This window comes from Podarcis cretensis (assembly GCF_951804945.1).
Source record: "Podarcis cretensis genome assembly, chromosome: Z".
Taxonomy (NCBI): Eukaryota; Metazoa; Chordata; class Lepidosauria; order Squamata; family Lacertidae; genus Podarcis; species Podarcis cretensis.
The window spans coordinates 19,702,907-19,718,988 of NC_137184.1; positions in this window are offsets into that span (position 1 = coordinate 19,702,907).

Here is a 16,082-nt window from a genome sequence, read left to right on the forward strand (position 1 = left end):
TTTTACAGTGTTTCTGTAGATAGATTTTAAATTTCTTCCAGTCTTCTTCCACCAACTCTTTTCCCTGGTCTCTGATTCTGCCAGTCATTTCCGCCAATTCCATGTAGTCCATTACTTGCATCTGCCATTCTTCCAAGGTGGGTAGGTCTTGTGTCTTCCAGTGCTTTGCAATGAGTATTCTTGCTGCTGCTGTAGCGTACATAAAGAAAGTTCTATCCTTCTTTGGCACAATTGGCCAACCATGCCCAGGAGAAAGGCCTCTGGTTTCTTCAAGAAAGTATATTTAAATACCTTTTTCATTTCATTATAGATCATCTCCTAGAAAGCCTTAATCCTTGGGCACGTCCACCAAAGGTGAAAGAATGTACCTTCATGTTTATCTTATTATTTATCCACCTTTCCATAGTTGAAACAATGCTCAAGGTGGCGTACAACATGAAAAATATTTACGTAATTACAAACATAACAAAACTAATTTTCATAAACAATAAATAAAACAAATAAAAAGTACACAACCAAACTGAATAATTTTCATATAAACCATAATATGATTTAAAAATAAAGATACCAAAATTAATATCAATATCAGCAAGACATAAAAAAAAAACTTATGAGTAGTGGTTTAGCCATGATTCCTGCATTCCTGGGGGTTGGACTAAATGATTATTTGTGTACATTCCAACTCTAAAATTCTGTGATTTTGTGGGTGAGGGGGTTGAGGCTGTTTAGTTTGGAGCAGAGGAGTCAGGACTCAGCTGTACAGCTGCAAGTAGAACGTTTTAAGTGTGTTTTAAGGGCAATATACAATGTGGCACTAGATAGTGATGGTGAGCCATATGGAAAATTCAATGTATTTTTTAAAAACACTTTTTTTAATATTAAAAAAGCATTTTCAGAACGTTATTAACATGTGTGCTGATTCCGCCTAAGAGGGGACAGCATAGCCATCTTCAAATACCTGAAGGGTTGGCACAGAGCCAGCTTGCTTTCTGCTGCTCCAGAGTATCCAAACCAGTGGATTCAAATTGCTGAGCAGAAAGCCAGTTTGTTCAACCCCACCATTTTTAACACATGCCTGTTTTATTTTTCCTTTTTTCAAAAAACTAAGTTTGAGTTTTTCAGCAATTTTCTCTCCAATAGTTTTATTTTCCAAAGAGACCTTTATCTGATTAATCGGACTACAATAAAGCCCAGAGTGATTTGCATTTAAGACACCGTAGCATATTAATTCTTGTCAATGGGAACCGAAAACATCTTGCAAGTCGTCGGCACATTTGAATTGACGGTGATACTCTTCGCTACCTTGGGAAATTGGTTTAGTCGTCTCTGTTCTGCAATGAATGCAAGAAAGATGGAAGTGGTTTCAAATTCAAAAATGGGATTATGGGGCTGATGTAGCAGCAGTGAAGTTATCTCGCCTCCAAGTCCTTGGGACTCCGCATGAGTCTGTTCACACATACATAGGGACCTGTTCTTCTTCATGCAAAGCACAGCTAAACTATGGTACTCCCTCCTGCAAGAGGGAGTACACCCACCAACTGGGACGTCTTTAAAAGAGGATTTGGAAAATTCATGCTGGAGAGGGTTATCAATGGCAAGTAACCATAATGACCATACTCTGCTTCCATGGTCAGATGCAGTAATGCTTCTGAATACCTCTTGCTGGAAGACTCTTCTGCTCACATCCTGCCTGTGGGTTTCCCTCTGGGGCACCTGGGTGACCACTGGGAAGGCAGGATGCTGGACTGGGTGGGTCACTGGCCTGATCCAGCAGGGCTCTTCTCATGTTCTTACGTTCTTCAAAAACAGCAGGATCTTCAATGGAACCCCCACACAGAACATTCAATAGCACCTATGGATAGTTGATGTGTGGAGTCACAGTCTGGGGTCTGAGTGCCCCAGAGAAGAGGCAATTGACATACCAGCCAAAGCTGACCGAATGCAAGTAGTCATGGCTACCACCTAGGCATCCTGTAGGATCCAGACTGTGAACTTGGCCTTTCAAGGGAAGTGCAGAATGCAACCCCATCTAGAACTGGGAGCTGCCCTGTCCTTGGCCACTAAGACCCACTGTCCTCGTGTCTCCTCCAGTTTTAATGTTGCTTTCCTTCTCTTCTTTCTTTACTTTACTCATTCTTTTCTTTACTGAATAGAACCAGTGTAGCATAGTGGTTGGAGTGGCAGGTTAGGACTTGGGAAAGACCGGGGTTCAAGCACCCCCACCCTCTGAAACTAATTAATAGGTGGTATATGCACCCTGTACTACTTGATAAAATTGATAACACTTTCCCAACAACAGAGCTGGAGACACTGCAAAAACACACCTTCCACATGTGGTGGACCTGCCCTCGTTTTTGTTTGTTTTTTTGGGGGGGGGGAGTTTTCTGTGAAATAAGTATTATAACCAAGAAATCTTAATCCCAAAATCATTCTGCTGTCATTATTTGAGGGAGACACTGAGGACTTGTCTTTTAAAGAACTTATATTACAATTAATGACAGCTGCTCGCTTGGCCATTGCCAGAAACTGGAGAGGCCTCAATCTAGATATATAGGAAATGTGGCTGAATGAAATATGGGATTTGGCATTAAAGGACAAATTGACGGGAAGATTACAAGAACAGAGAATGACTAAACAAAGAGATATGTGTGGGACATTATTGCAGTCATACCAACAATTCATGTTTTGCCAGATGGGCAAATGAAGGGGCTGAGGCTCACAGAGCTTTCTTGAAAAAAACTGCTGGAGAGAACTCTGTGAGATCACTTCCTTTGTCTGCCTTGGCAAGAAGTTGTGACACTACAGCCTGCCTGCCTGCCTGCCTGCCTGCCTTCCCCTCTCTGTCTCTTTCTTCATCATGCTTCCAAACTGACCACACGTGCATGTATGAGCTCTGCAGCTCCAACACCGTCTTTGAACTTTCGTCTTGTACTTTTGTAACTTAGTAGTTTTAAACCTGCCTTAATTCTGCTTCTGTAACTACTGCTTCAAGACCTAGATTAGGTAAATTAACACTACTTTTATTCACAAAACAATGTTTGTGTAATTTTTTTTTAAGGGGTGGGGAAGGGGTAATTCCAGGAAAATCCAGTCTGCCTTACAGCATCCTGGATTATTGTTTGCAGAAGGTTAAATCAACCTTGTCTTAGCTTCCAGGTTTAAGCAGCGAAGGATGGTATTCTGCTGATCTCACAAACACAAGCAAGGAAGGATAATAACTAAGCAATATAACCTCTCCCAGTGTCTAAACCCATTCCTACAACATGGTTTGAATTTTTTGCCCATGCGTATACAAAATAGCATGGCTATCAACACGGGTGTAGCCAGGATTTATTGGGGGGGCAGGCTTTATGTTTTTGGGGGCAGAACCGAGTTATCTGTGATGCAATTGGTTAGTTAGTTAAGTATTTTTATTTATTTACTTGATGGGGGGCAGCTGCCCCCTGCTCCCCCCCCCCCGGCTATATCCATGACTATCAACCACCTGCAGCACTTGGCAGACTGTGGACAGACACCTTTGCTTAACTTTTTTTTCAGATCTGTAGTTGTGGTTTTTTCATATTTTATGTATGCATCTGTTCCATCACGGGAGTAACAGCAGAGTTGAGCTGGCTAATTCCTTGTTCTGCACAATATCTGAAAAAGACAAATAAAACAGTTACAGATAGGTAGCCGTGTTGGTCTGCCATAGTCAAAACAAAATAAAAAAATTCCTTCCAGTAGCACCTTAAAGAAGTGTGTATCTGAAGAAGTGTGCATGCACATGAAAGCTCATACCAAGAACTAACTTAGTTGGTCTTTAAGGTGCTACTGGAAGGAATTTTTTTATTTTGTTTTGACAAATAAAACAGTTTGACCTATCCCACAAATGAGGAGGGAGTGTCTGTGAGTTTTCCATCAAGGCATCTGGTCAGCCACTGTGAGAACAGAATGCTGGATTAAATGGCCCATTGGCCTGAAAAGCCAAGCTATTATTACGTACTTATGGCAATCCTCAGTACAGAGCTATTTCTACACAAGCTAGACTCGGCATGCTGCCATGCCAACAGGATCTTCCTGGAAAATCATTGACAGATGATGCCGGGGCTCAATAGCTAAACTTCTGGCAAACTGATCACCAGCCATTCTGTATCATTCATTCTGCTTGCCCCAGTGCTCTCTCCTCGTGAATAGCAACATTTCCATCCACCTTGCTGCTCCTGCAAGCTGATTGATGGCCCCTTACATCTCACTCAGTATAAACCTATCTGGCCTGCAAGGCTTTAATTCTGAGAAAGTGTAAGCACGTTATAAGCTGTTGGTTCCTGTCTATTAATCTGGCTTTCTGTCTTGCTCTGGAGTGCGGTATTCATGCATTTGCTGTTTCTCAGGTCATCTGGAGTCACAAGCAGGTTGTGAATTCAGGAGGAAGGCAGCACAGGTGTTTCAGGTCATATAATAAAATTGTAGGGTTGGGTGGGACTCCAAGTGTCATCTAGTTAGAACCCTCTACAGTGCATGAAGTACAACTTAAGAATATCTGATAGATAATCATCCAACCTCTGTTGGATCATACAAACCTCCAATGGATCACAGTCATAGAATTTTAGAGGTGGAAAATAACCCTAAAGGTCGTCTAGTCTTGCAGTGCAGGCATCAGAGCTAAAGACTCCCTGACAGATGTTTGTCCAACTTGAAAAATCTGCAGTGAAGGAGATTCTCTCACCTCCCAACAGTTGAACAGCTCATCATCATCATACCCCACCCATCAAACTGAGTTGCTCCAGCCACTCCTGGTGGCTTCCAAAAGATATAATAATACAGTAAAACATCAAACATTGAAAACTTCCCAATACAGGGTTGCCTTCAGATGTCTTCAGAAAGTTGTGTAGTTGTTTATCTGTGTGACATCTGATGGGAGGGTGTTCCACAGGGCAGGTGTGACTACTGAGAAGGCCCTCGGTCTGGTTCCCTGTAACCTCACTTCTCTCAGTGAGGGAACCGCCAGAAGGCCCTCGGAGCTGGACCTCAGAAGGCCTTGGAGCTCTTACTGTCAGGAAGTTCTTCCTGATGGTTAGCCAGGATCTCCTTTCTTGTCACTTGAACCCATCAGTTTGTCCCTCCAGGACAGCAGGAAGCAAGCTGGCTCCATCCTCTATGTCTGGGACAACCAGAAGGAGAAAACCCCAATAAGTATCTGTTTTATTTTATTTTTTAAAGATATTTATTACATTTTCAAATATTACACAAAAAACAACAATAAAAACAAAAACAACAAAAACAACAAAAAACAGACAACAAACAAGTATAATTTCAGTCCCTTATTTTCATATACCTTACTTTCCCGACCTCCTCATACCTCCCCTTTCTGTATTCCGATTTCTGAATTATCAGTTCAACAAATCCTCTCCCTTATTCTCAAATTAATTTTCACCTTTCTTTTCTTTTTTCTTAATCAATACCGCTGAAAACCACTTAACTTCTGAACCCACGTCATTCTAGTATTCATTAATTTTGCAATGTTTCCTAAGATAGTCCTTACATTTCTTCCATTCTTCTTCCACCGTCTCTTTTCCCTGGTCCCGGTGTTTTATGACCTCTTTATTCTAAGACGGGGTGTTTTATGACCTCTTTATTCTAAGACGGGGAAAACAGGCCAAGAGTTTACTGAAAATACTATTGCTTTATTACCAAATGCTTTATGGATGTCAAAACAGACAATGTAAGCCCCAAAGCAATGTCACCAGGTTCGAGGACTGGAATTAGAGCCTTGAGGTCACATTCAGACATCTCATTTACTCTTATGCCAAAACACACAGCAGTACATTCAAGAAAGATCACTCCATTTGTTCATTAATTCAGTACATCAGGTTGGCACTGATCAAGTACATTTCTGGCAATATGTAAAATCCTAGACCAGTGGTTCTCAAACATTTTTGGGCCATAAACACATCCCCAGTGCCCCCTACCCTTTCCTACCCTATAAAAATATTCCTATTGTGGTGTGAATTTCTTTAGGGTGCATAAAGTTATGGATCAAATTTGCACCTTATAACAGTGCCATATTGACACCACCTCTGTAGGACCACCCCCAGCCACACAGCAGGCTTTTACAAGGGTGTTGACATAGAAATTCTGTAATAACCCATTATCTGTGAGGCCAGTTTCACATGCACAAGAACACAACCTGACCACAAAACTAGTAAGACTCCAGTTTAAGAGGAACCAATTGTTTGAATGCTAGAGTCAAAAACAACTCCAAATAAGGTACAAGGAGGGCTGTGTATGTACAGTTAAAGAACAACAACAACAACAACAACAGCTGAGTAAATGTTTTCATGGACTGTGGCTGGATGAGAGATAGTGGGGTGCTGGGGTGGCAGAAGGTGCTTGGGTAAAGGATGAACAGCTTAAGGTGATATGTTTGCCTATATAGTTTGTGTTCTAATGGAAAGCTCTTGCAGACTCTTAATGCATTACAGAATAACGTCTGACCTACTGAGGATTTGATGAGAGCCTCTGGACTGAATCCTCAAAGGCTAGAGATGAATTAGGAATGGCTTAAAGACTCCAGTTAGTATGAAGAAAGCTTGAACCCAGCTCTAGAAATGTGGAGTGTAAACACAGGCTGATTCTACATCCGTAAGCCACTCCGTTGGGCTCTAATTAACTTGTAGCCACTGCTAAATAATTTATTTTTTAAAATAAAAAAAAATGCTTTTATTAGGATGTTAAGAATTATGCCAATTCCTTTGATTAATCTGTCAGCACATACAAATCTGCAAAACTGCGTTCCTTTGGGAGATGTTCCAGCATCTAGCATCAAGTTATCAAAATGAAACTCTTATCTTTTCAGCGTCCTGGAGCTGTTAATGAGGACAGTGATTTCCAGAGGGGCATTGCTTCCTCTGTTCATTTCATAGCTTGTAGAACTGGAAGGTGCCTAGGTCATCTAGTCCACTCTAGTCCAATTTGCTCATTGCCAGGCCATGCAGAAGCTGGTGGAATATGGGGAGAGGCAGTGATGGAAATATATATCACAAGAGAGAAGACCAGTTTGCTTTGTAATTCCATTGCAATCCTGCCTCCTATGATTTAAACATGATCCATCAGTGGCAACCCATCAGATGTAATTGATCTGCACAGGAGTTGACATTGCTCATGATCAATTAAGTTCCTGTTCTTTGGGTTAGGAATCGCATTACATCTCACAGTGCTATGACTCACTTGCTCATATGCTCACTGCTGTTACCTCCCCATCCCTGATCATAGAATTGTTGAGTTGAAAGGGACCCCGGGGGTCATAAAGTCCAACCCACTGAAAGAATCACAGCTAAATAAGCCCTGGCAGATCGTCATCCAACTTCTGTTTCAAAACCTCCAAGGAAGCCGAGTACACCACGTCCTGAAGTAGTCAATTCCACTGTCAAACAGCTCTTACCCTCAAAAGATTATTCCTGATGTTTGGTCAGAATCTCCTTTCTTGTAACTTGAAGCTGTTGGTTTAGGTCCTCCCCTCTGGAGCAGGAGAAAATAAGCTTTCTCATTTTCCATGTGACAACCCTTGATATATTTGATGATGGTGATCACATCTCCTCTTGGTCTCCTCTTTTCCAGGCTTAACATACCCAACTCCCTCAACCATTCCTCATGAGGCTTGGTTTCCAGACCCTTCATCATCTCAGTTGCCCTCCTCGGGACTCATTCTAGCTTGTCCAATATGCTTCTTATATTATGGTGCCCAGGACTGGACATACCAGGCCTTTGTTCTGATGGGTTCTCCCCAGAGATACATATCATTCAGACAGAACGAGTCTGGGCATGATGCATGAGCAGAATCTGGTTATTTATTTTATATTATTTCTTATAATTTATATACCACTTGATAGCAAAGAGAGAGAGAGAGAGAGAGAGAGAGAGAGAGAGAGAGAGAACTACCTCAAAGCAGTTTTCAAAGAAGATCCAACCATAAAATGATCAATAAGAAAAATTAACAATAGTTTTAAGACTAAAAAAAAAAAAAGATTAAGATCGTGTCAACTTTCTAAACATCTGGGCATGCATGTCCAAATAACAATTTCTCCCCCCCCCCTTTTAAAAATATGATTTATTTATTTTATTAATGAGCAAAATAAACCCAAGATAGAGAACATAAAGAAATACTGCCACAGAAAGTTTAAAGCAGCATAAAAGTGGACATTATTTTTTAATTTGTTGTTCTAAAACATTTCAAAACCTTGGGGGCCAGCCACTGCATCTCAGCTTAGGCAACCTCACAGGGTATTGTGGGTATAAAATGCGGGGAGGGGGACACACCTATTTATACCACGTTGAATTACTTGGAGTATAAGGTAGAGTATAAATGTAACAAATAAATAAGATGTGTTGGAAGAAACTAGAGTTAACATCCCTATTTTTATTGCACAATCCATTGCATGTTTTTCTGACTCACTGGGGTTCTGCCTGAGGGGTCAAGGTTAGAGTACAGTGGTACCTCGGGTTACATACGCTTCAGGTTACAAATGCTTCAGGTTACAGACTCCGCTAACCCAGAAATAGCACCTCGGGTTAAGAATGTTGCTTCAGGATGAGAACAGAAATCGTGCGGCGGTGGTGCAGCAGCAGCCGGAGGCCCCATTAGCTAAAGTGGTACTTCAGGTTAAGAACAGTTTCAGGTTAAGAACGGAGCTCTGGAACAAATTAAGTATGTAACCAGAGGTACCACTGTATTAACAATTAACAGTTAATTCTGGAGCCAAGGCCTCCAACTCTGGTTAACACTAATTTAAATGGGGGGGACCCTTCTCTTAGCATTTATTCATGGTCTAGATCAAGAATGATTGGTTGCATGCTTTCTGGGAGTGTAAAAAATCAAAAAATCACTGTGTTTTATGAAAAGCCTGGTTAATCATAAATTCAGCCATTGCAAATTGTGAATAGTTTGTTTAGGAAAGTTCCTGAGGACACTTCAAGAGCTAGGAAAGATTTTTTTTTCCCTTGTAAGATTCAAACGACTGCTTTTAAATTAACATTTTCTGCTCAGTAACAAACTTCTTAAGGAGTCACATGGAACACACCAGTACATCAGCAAGTTTAAATGAAGCCTGTAACAGCTTTCTGCATAGTCATAGACAGTGCTTTTTCCCCCTGGGGGTACTCAGGGGTACACAGTACGAGCACCTAATTATCTAAAAGAACATTACTGGTCACAGGATTGAACCAAAATAGCCACTAGATAGCCAAATTTGTGGTCTATGTATGTGCTTGGGGGATTAGCTAGATAGGATATGGCTTTTTAAAGGCTTTGAAAGATTTTACAGCTTTTCACGGGACGCAGGTGGCACTGTGGGTTAAAGCCTTAGCGCCTAGGACTTGCCGATCGAAAGGTCGGCAGTTCGAATCCCTGCGGCGGGGTGCGCTCCCGCTGCTCGGTCCCAGCGCCTGCCAACCTAGCAGTTCGAAAGCACCTCCGGGTGCAAGTAGATAAATAGGGACCGCTTACCAGCAGGAAGGTAAACGGCGTTTCCGTGTGCGGCTCTGGCTCGCCAGAGCAGCGATGTCACGCTGGCCACGTGACCCGGAAGTGTCTCCGGACAGCGCTGGCCCCTGGCCTCTTAAGTGAGATGGGCGCACAACCCCAGAGTCTGTCAAGACTGGCCCGTACGGGCAGGGGTACCTTTACCTTTACCTTTACAGCTTTTCACGCTTTTCTTTGCTGCATGTTTTGTGATGTTAAAACTCTTCTGGGGTTCTCTCACCAAAGAGTGCTTGCCCCAAAGTCAGCTCTTAGCTTCCAGGATTCCAGAAGGTTCTTCCTGATATGCAGTCAGAATCTCCTTTTTTGTTATTTTAATCCTTTGGTTCAGGTCCTCCAGTCTGGAGCAGCAGAAAACAAGCTTTTGTCTGTCTTCCCTGTGACAGTCTTTCAGAGAGTAGAAGGTGGCCATTGTGTCACCTCTCAGTCCTCTTTTCCAGGTTAAACAGCCCAACACCCTCAATTATTCCTCACAAGGTTCGGTTTCGTGATCACCTTCCTCTGCGTATCTTCCTTAAACTAGGATGCCCAGAAATAGACACAGGACTCTAGCTGGTGCCTGACCAAGGGAGAATAGAGTGGTGCTATTCCTTCCCTTGATCTGGACACTCGGCTTCTGTTGAGGCAGCCTACAATTGCATTAGCCTTTTCTGTTGCTGCATCACTCTGTAGGGACACACACTTCAAAGCATTAACCGATGAGCTCAATTTGTCCAAGATGGGTGACAATGAAGCAGAAAAAAGTGGAAAACTGTCTTCAGGCATCTGTTTGAAATTATTGTAAAATCTTTAGAACTTTAGAACTAATAATTCTTGAAAACTCATAAAGTTATTTTATATTGAGAAGGGGAGAAGTATTGTGGTGGTTGCTTACTACATGGAGGGGCTTACTCCGAACAATGAAACTCCTTGCAGAGACATTGTCAAACCTTAAAAGAGCTGCTCTGTTGACACCAGGCATTTGGTTGGGACTAGGAGGAATGCAAACGAGCTCCAGGTGGGTGGTCATAATCCATAACTAACATTGGCCAGATGGCTCCTACCATCAGAAGTCTACTGTGTATGAATGGGTGACAACCAGTGCCAGCATCATAATGCCATTATACAAATCTTTGGTGTGACCACTTTTGGAATACTGTGTACAGTTCTGGTTGCCTCACCTCAAAAAGGATATTGTAGAGTTGGGAAAGGTTCATGAAAGAGTCAAGGGGATGGGGACACTGCCCTGTGAGGAAAGGTTGCAGCATTTGGGACTTTTTAGAAAAGACGAGTAAGAGGTGTCATGACAAAAGTTTATAAAATTATGCTTGGCATGGAAAAAGTTGATAGAGAAAGGTCTTTCTCCCTCTCCTAACACTAGAACTCAGGGACGTCTAATGAAGCTGAATGTTGGAAGATTCAGGATGGATAAAAGAAAGGACTTCACGAAGCACATAAACTATGGAACTCCCTCCCACAGGAGGCAGTGATGGCCACCAAACTGGATGACTTAAAAGAGGATTAGACTAATGCATGGAGGAGAGGGCTAGCAATGGCTACTGGCCAGAATGGCTATGCATTTGGAGACAGTAATGTTTCTGAATGCCAGCTGCTGAAAGCCACAGGAGGGCATAGTGCTCAAGGAGGAGACTCACCTGGAGAAAGCTGTGCAGCAAGGCCCCACAGGTCACAATCTTCCATGAAGGATGTGCCTCAGTTGAAATTATTTCTCTTTTGTGGGCTTCACTCTCCACTCTCTTTCAACCTCCTGGTTTTCCTGGCAAGCTTCCCAACCAGGCAGAAGGACTTGGAAGGTGCAGCAAAGACTCTGGCACCCATCGTTTTGTGCCAGGAAAGGCACCAAGGTATCAGGGGGGTGCACTGGGTTTTCATCCCATTTGCAAATGACAAGGCTGCCTTTGAGCACTAAGGAGCATGTGCTACACATCACTGAGCTTAGCACATTAAGCATGCTGGCTACAGGCAAATGGAAACCGTTTTGCAATTTGCTAAAGGGAATGTGGAGGTAAGAGGAAGGGGCAAAAGCCTCCCTTGATACATGCCTTTGGAAAACTGGCTCTAGAAAAGCAGACAGGAGGGTCATCTGCACTGATTTGATTTATTTATTTATTTTTATTTTTTTGCAGGGTTGGCATGGAATGAGTCAGATCTGCAGGCCCAGAGCATTGAGAACAATTCTCCCTGCATTCAGCAGCTGGCATAGGAAGAGATGAAAAGCCAAAGTGGATTATACAGAAAGGAAGCTGAAGGGGGCAAGCAGGGTCGATGGGGGAAACAGCTCCTTCTTCCAATTGTTCAGGACTTTGATTCCCAAAACGGTGGGTGGTTCCTTGCAGGGAATGGAGCTGGGAGTTGGAAGACACCCCCAAGGCTCATCTAGTCTATGATTCAGTGGAGGTTTTTAAGCAGAGGTTGGATGGTAATCCGTCAAGGATTCTTATTCAGTGATTCCTGCACTGCAGGGGGTTGGACTAAATGACCCTTAGTGGTCTTTTCCAAGCTACAATTCTGTGATTCTAGACCACAGTTCGGTGTGGAGTAAATGTTCTCTTGCAGAAGACTTTCTCTCCATATCCTGCATCCTCTATTCAATAATAGTTTAAGCACTGAGTTAGATGCTGTGACCTTTCCATTTGCAGGGTAAAAATAGACTGCCCCACATTTCCTTGAAGACAGAGAGAGCTGATGTATTCTCTGGCACAGTTTATCCAGGCAGCTGAGAAAGCATAACCAGGCCTTCCGGCATGATGCAAAAATACAAATGCTGGTGTTCATTCCGTGGTTCATGCGTGACCTCAAGTCAAGAAGTGAAAAGGCTTAGGATCTCTGAATCTCTTTTTCCACTAGGAACCTGGCTGCCTTGAATTCCTCGCAGGACAGAAGCATGGCAATATAAACATGAAAGATTTGTTCAGCAAGGTCTGGGATAAGGAAGGGAAATGAAGCTGCAGCACCCAGAAGCAGTAGTTTCAAGGACATAAGAAGAACTCTGCTGAATCAGGTGATAACCCATCTATTCCAGCAACCTGTTCTCACAGGGGCAAACCAGATGCCTTTTCTGGGCAAGCTCCAATAACCCTTTCCTTCATAAATATCTCCTATTCTCCTTTAAAGCCATACTACTCATCACTGCCTCCTGCAGGAGCAAGTTCCACGGTTTAGCTATGCACTGGATGAAAAAGGACTTCCTTTCATCTGTCCACAGTCAGGGCAGCAATGCTTCTGAATACCAGTTGCTGGAAACCACAGAAGGGGAGGGGGCTTTTGTGCTTGATCCTGGCTTAGTGGGTTCCAACAGGCATCTGATTGGCCACTGTGGAAACTGAAGGCTGGGTTAGCTGGGAAAGGTAGGAGGAGCAAGCAAAGGTGGTCTGAGATTGAGGTAAAAGTTGGCTGAGCTGAGCAAGCAGAGGTAGTCTGAGAGCAAGGGGAAGGTACATGGCTGGATTTAGGTTTGATGAGGCCCTAAGCTACTGAAGGTAATGGGGCCCTTTATATGTCCAGCTGTCCTTTGTCAACAACAAATTGTCCCTGTTGTTTTTTGTTGTTGAATATATTCTATACGGTAATTTATGGACACAACACAAAACAGTGTTGCTGTATGTAGGTTTTATTTTATTTATTTTTTATCTTATATTTTGGAAATGTACATCCAGATTGAAGAAATTAGAGAGATGGGGCATAGATAGAAGGCTGTTATGGCTTATAACCCAATTACACCACGGGTCGTCGGCTAGAGTGAGACTTACACCGGTGGGAAACCTATCCAACGAGGTCCCAATAAATAGAGGAGTGCGCCAAGCCTGCATTTTGGCCCCACTCCTCTTCAACTTGTTTATTAGCGACATGAAGCTCTTTCTGAGTGAGTCTCAAACCAACATTCATGCCCCCCGCCTAGCTGATTTTCGCTGCCCTCTGCTCTTATATGCTGACGATGCAGCAATCCTTTCCTACTCTAGAGTCGGTTTATGCAGAGCTCTAAAGATTTTTGCGGCTTATTGCAAACTCAACCACCTGACAATTAATCATGGAAAATCTAAAGTACTGGTCTTTACCAGGTCTCGGAAAACTTACAGCTGGAAGTTAGATGGAGTCCAATTAGAACAGGTTTTCAAATTTAAATACCTGGGAGTCCTTTTTCACTACAACCTAAGCTGGAAGCCACAGATACAGTATTTACTGAACAAAGGGAAAACAATACTTTACACTCTACTCCAATTTTTTGCAGTCGACGGAGCCTCCCACATCCCTTCTGCATTGAAGGTGTACCACGCAAAAGTGGTTTCCACCCTCTGTTATGCTGCCCCGCTCTGGGCCCCAGGGTCCAATTTAACATCGCTGGGGACATTGCAAAATCAGTTTCTCCGTCGCCTCCTGAAACTCCCCATGTGTGTGAGCAATGCAGCCATACATCTGGAGTTAAGGATTGCATCATTGGAGACGGTCATCTGGAAGCGAGTCTTTGGCTATTGGCTGTCCAGCTGGCATAGGCTTCCCGACCATTATCTCTTTCAGTGCCTCTGGCGGGATGACTTTGTTAACCCGTGGGTAGGAAAAATCCATGCCAAACTACTGAGCATTGGAATTTCCCCAGCGGACTCCTTAAAGATGAACCTACGCTCAGCCAAAAGCCTTATCGAGCAAAGATTAGCAGACATTGAAAATCAACACAACCTTTCCGGGGGTGGGGGTGTCTGCTCCCCCAGGTATCACGGAATAACCCCACCACTTGGCCTTCCATCATACATGTCATCTCTTTCATCTGTACCACACCGACTCGCATTTATTCGTGCAAGGTTCAATGTTTTTCCATCGAACCTGCTGAGCCACAGATTTTCCAAGGGTTTGGTGTCTCCGCTATGCGAGTGTGACGGGAAAACAGTTGAATCTCTTCCACATATAATGTTCAACTGTCCCTTACATATCATAGCTAGGACTAAATTCCTGGGTCCTGCTTTACTGCACTTGGTTGGCAGGCCTGTTGAGTCACATGCCGCACTGCTTTTGCAGGATACAGATCCTTCTGTAACTCTGCAGGTGGCGAGATTCCTGAATGCGGTTATCTCACACACAAAAACCACCAAAAAACAACAACAAAAACTAATCGGACAGTTATGATGAGAGTGCATGATGGATCTCGTCTCCAGTTCTCCTTTTTCTGTGAACCGTCCCTTGGATCTTTCCGGGCCCCAAGCTGTTATTTGTCACTGCTCAATGACCCACCCTTGCATCATGGTGTTCCCCTTCTGTTGTTAGATGTATTGGTTTTTATGCTTCTGTGTTTTTATGTTTGTACATATTTTATGGGCTAATAGCAGTAAATAAAAAAAAAACATAATAATAATACATCCAGATTTTTTTTTATCTTTACATTTTTTGGGCGGGCAAGAGAGTGGGGCCCTAAGCTATTGCTTGTTTAGCTTATACCGTGGTACCTCTGGTTGCAAACGGGATCCATTCTGGAGCCCTTTTCACAACCTGAGCAGAATGCAACCTGCATCTGCATGCGTGCGGGTCACGATTTGTCACGCATGCGTGTGATGTCATTTTGAGCGTCTGTGCAGCGAAACCCGGAAGTAACCCATTCTGTTACTTCTGGTTCACCGCAGGACGTATCCTGAAAGAACGTAACCTGAGCCGAACGTAACAAGAGATATGACTGTACGTAAATCTGGCACTGGCTAAAGGTGGCCTGAGCAAGTGGGTGTTGTCTAAGAGTGAGGGGAGGTGATCTGAAAGATGGTTTGAGAAGGAAAGGAAAGGTGATCTGAGCAAGCAGTGGTGGTCTGAGAGCAAGCAAAGTTTGAGCCTGAAGGCATGCCCCGCAAATGCAGTCATATATATTTTTGCTGGTAAATGTTGTGTTTTTGTGTGTGTTTTTAACCAGTTTTTTAATGGGTCTTCTTGGCTTTGCATGTTTTTGCATTTCCATGCAGCTCCTGAGAACCAAACCCTTGCGTAAGTTGTGGTCTTACTGTATAGGAAAACCTGCCATCAAAAACACTTTATTCCTGGAAAAGCAGAATGACAGGTCATAGGGAGATGCTTGGATGCTGAGAGCCCCAGGGTCTACTCCAGAGGATCCTCCTCTGACACCTCTTTCTCCTGGCAAGAGAGGGAGGGAGGGAGGGAGAAGTATGCTAAGTGGGATGGTGGTGATTCTCGAATGTCCACAAATGTGTATTTTGCACAAATAAACAGAGCCACAGGATTATCCTCTGTTTGCTTTCAAAGCGAGAGGATTGTTGGCTCAGAGAATAGCTGGAATGTCTCCCCTTAGAGCTGTGAGGAAGCAGGGTGGAGATCTTAGAATCATATAATGTTAGAGGTGGAAGGGACCCCAATCCAACTTCCTCCAAGGCAGGAATCACAGCTAAAGTATTGGACTAGTTGACCCTTTGGGTCCCTTCCAGTTGTGCAGTTCTGTGATTCTATGACTTGTTGGAAGTTTCTAAACAGAGGTTAGATGGCCACTTCTCACGTATCCTTTAGCTCTGGTTCCTGCAGTGCAGGGGGTTAGACTAGATGACCCTCGGGGATCCATTTCAACTCTACAATTGTATGATTT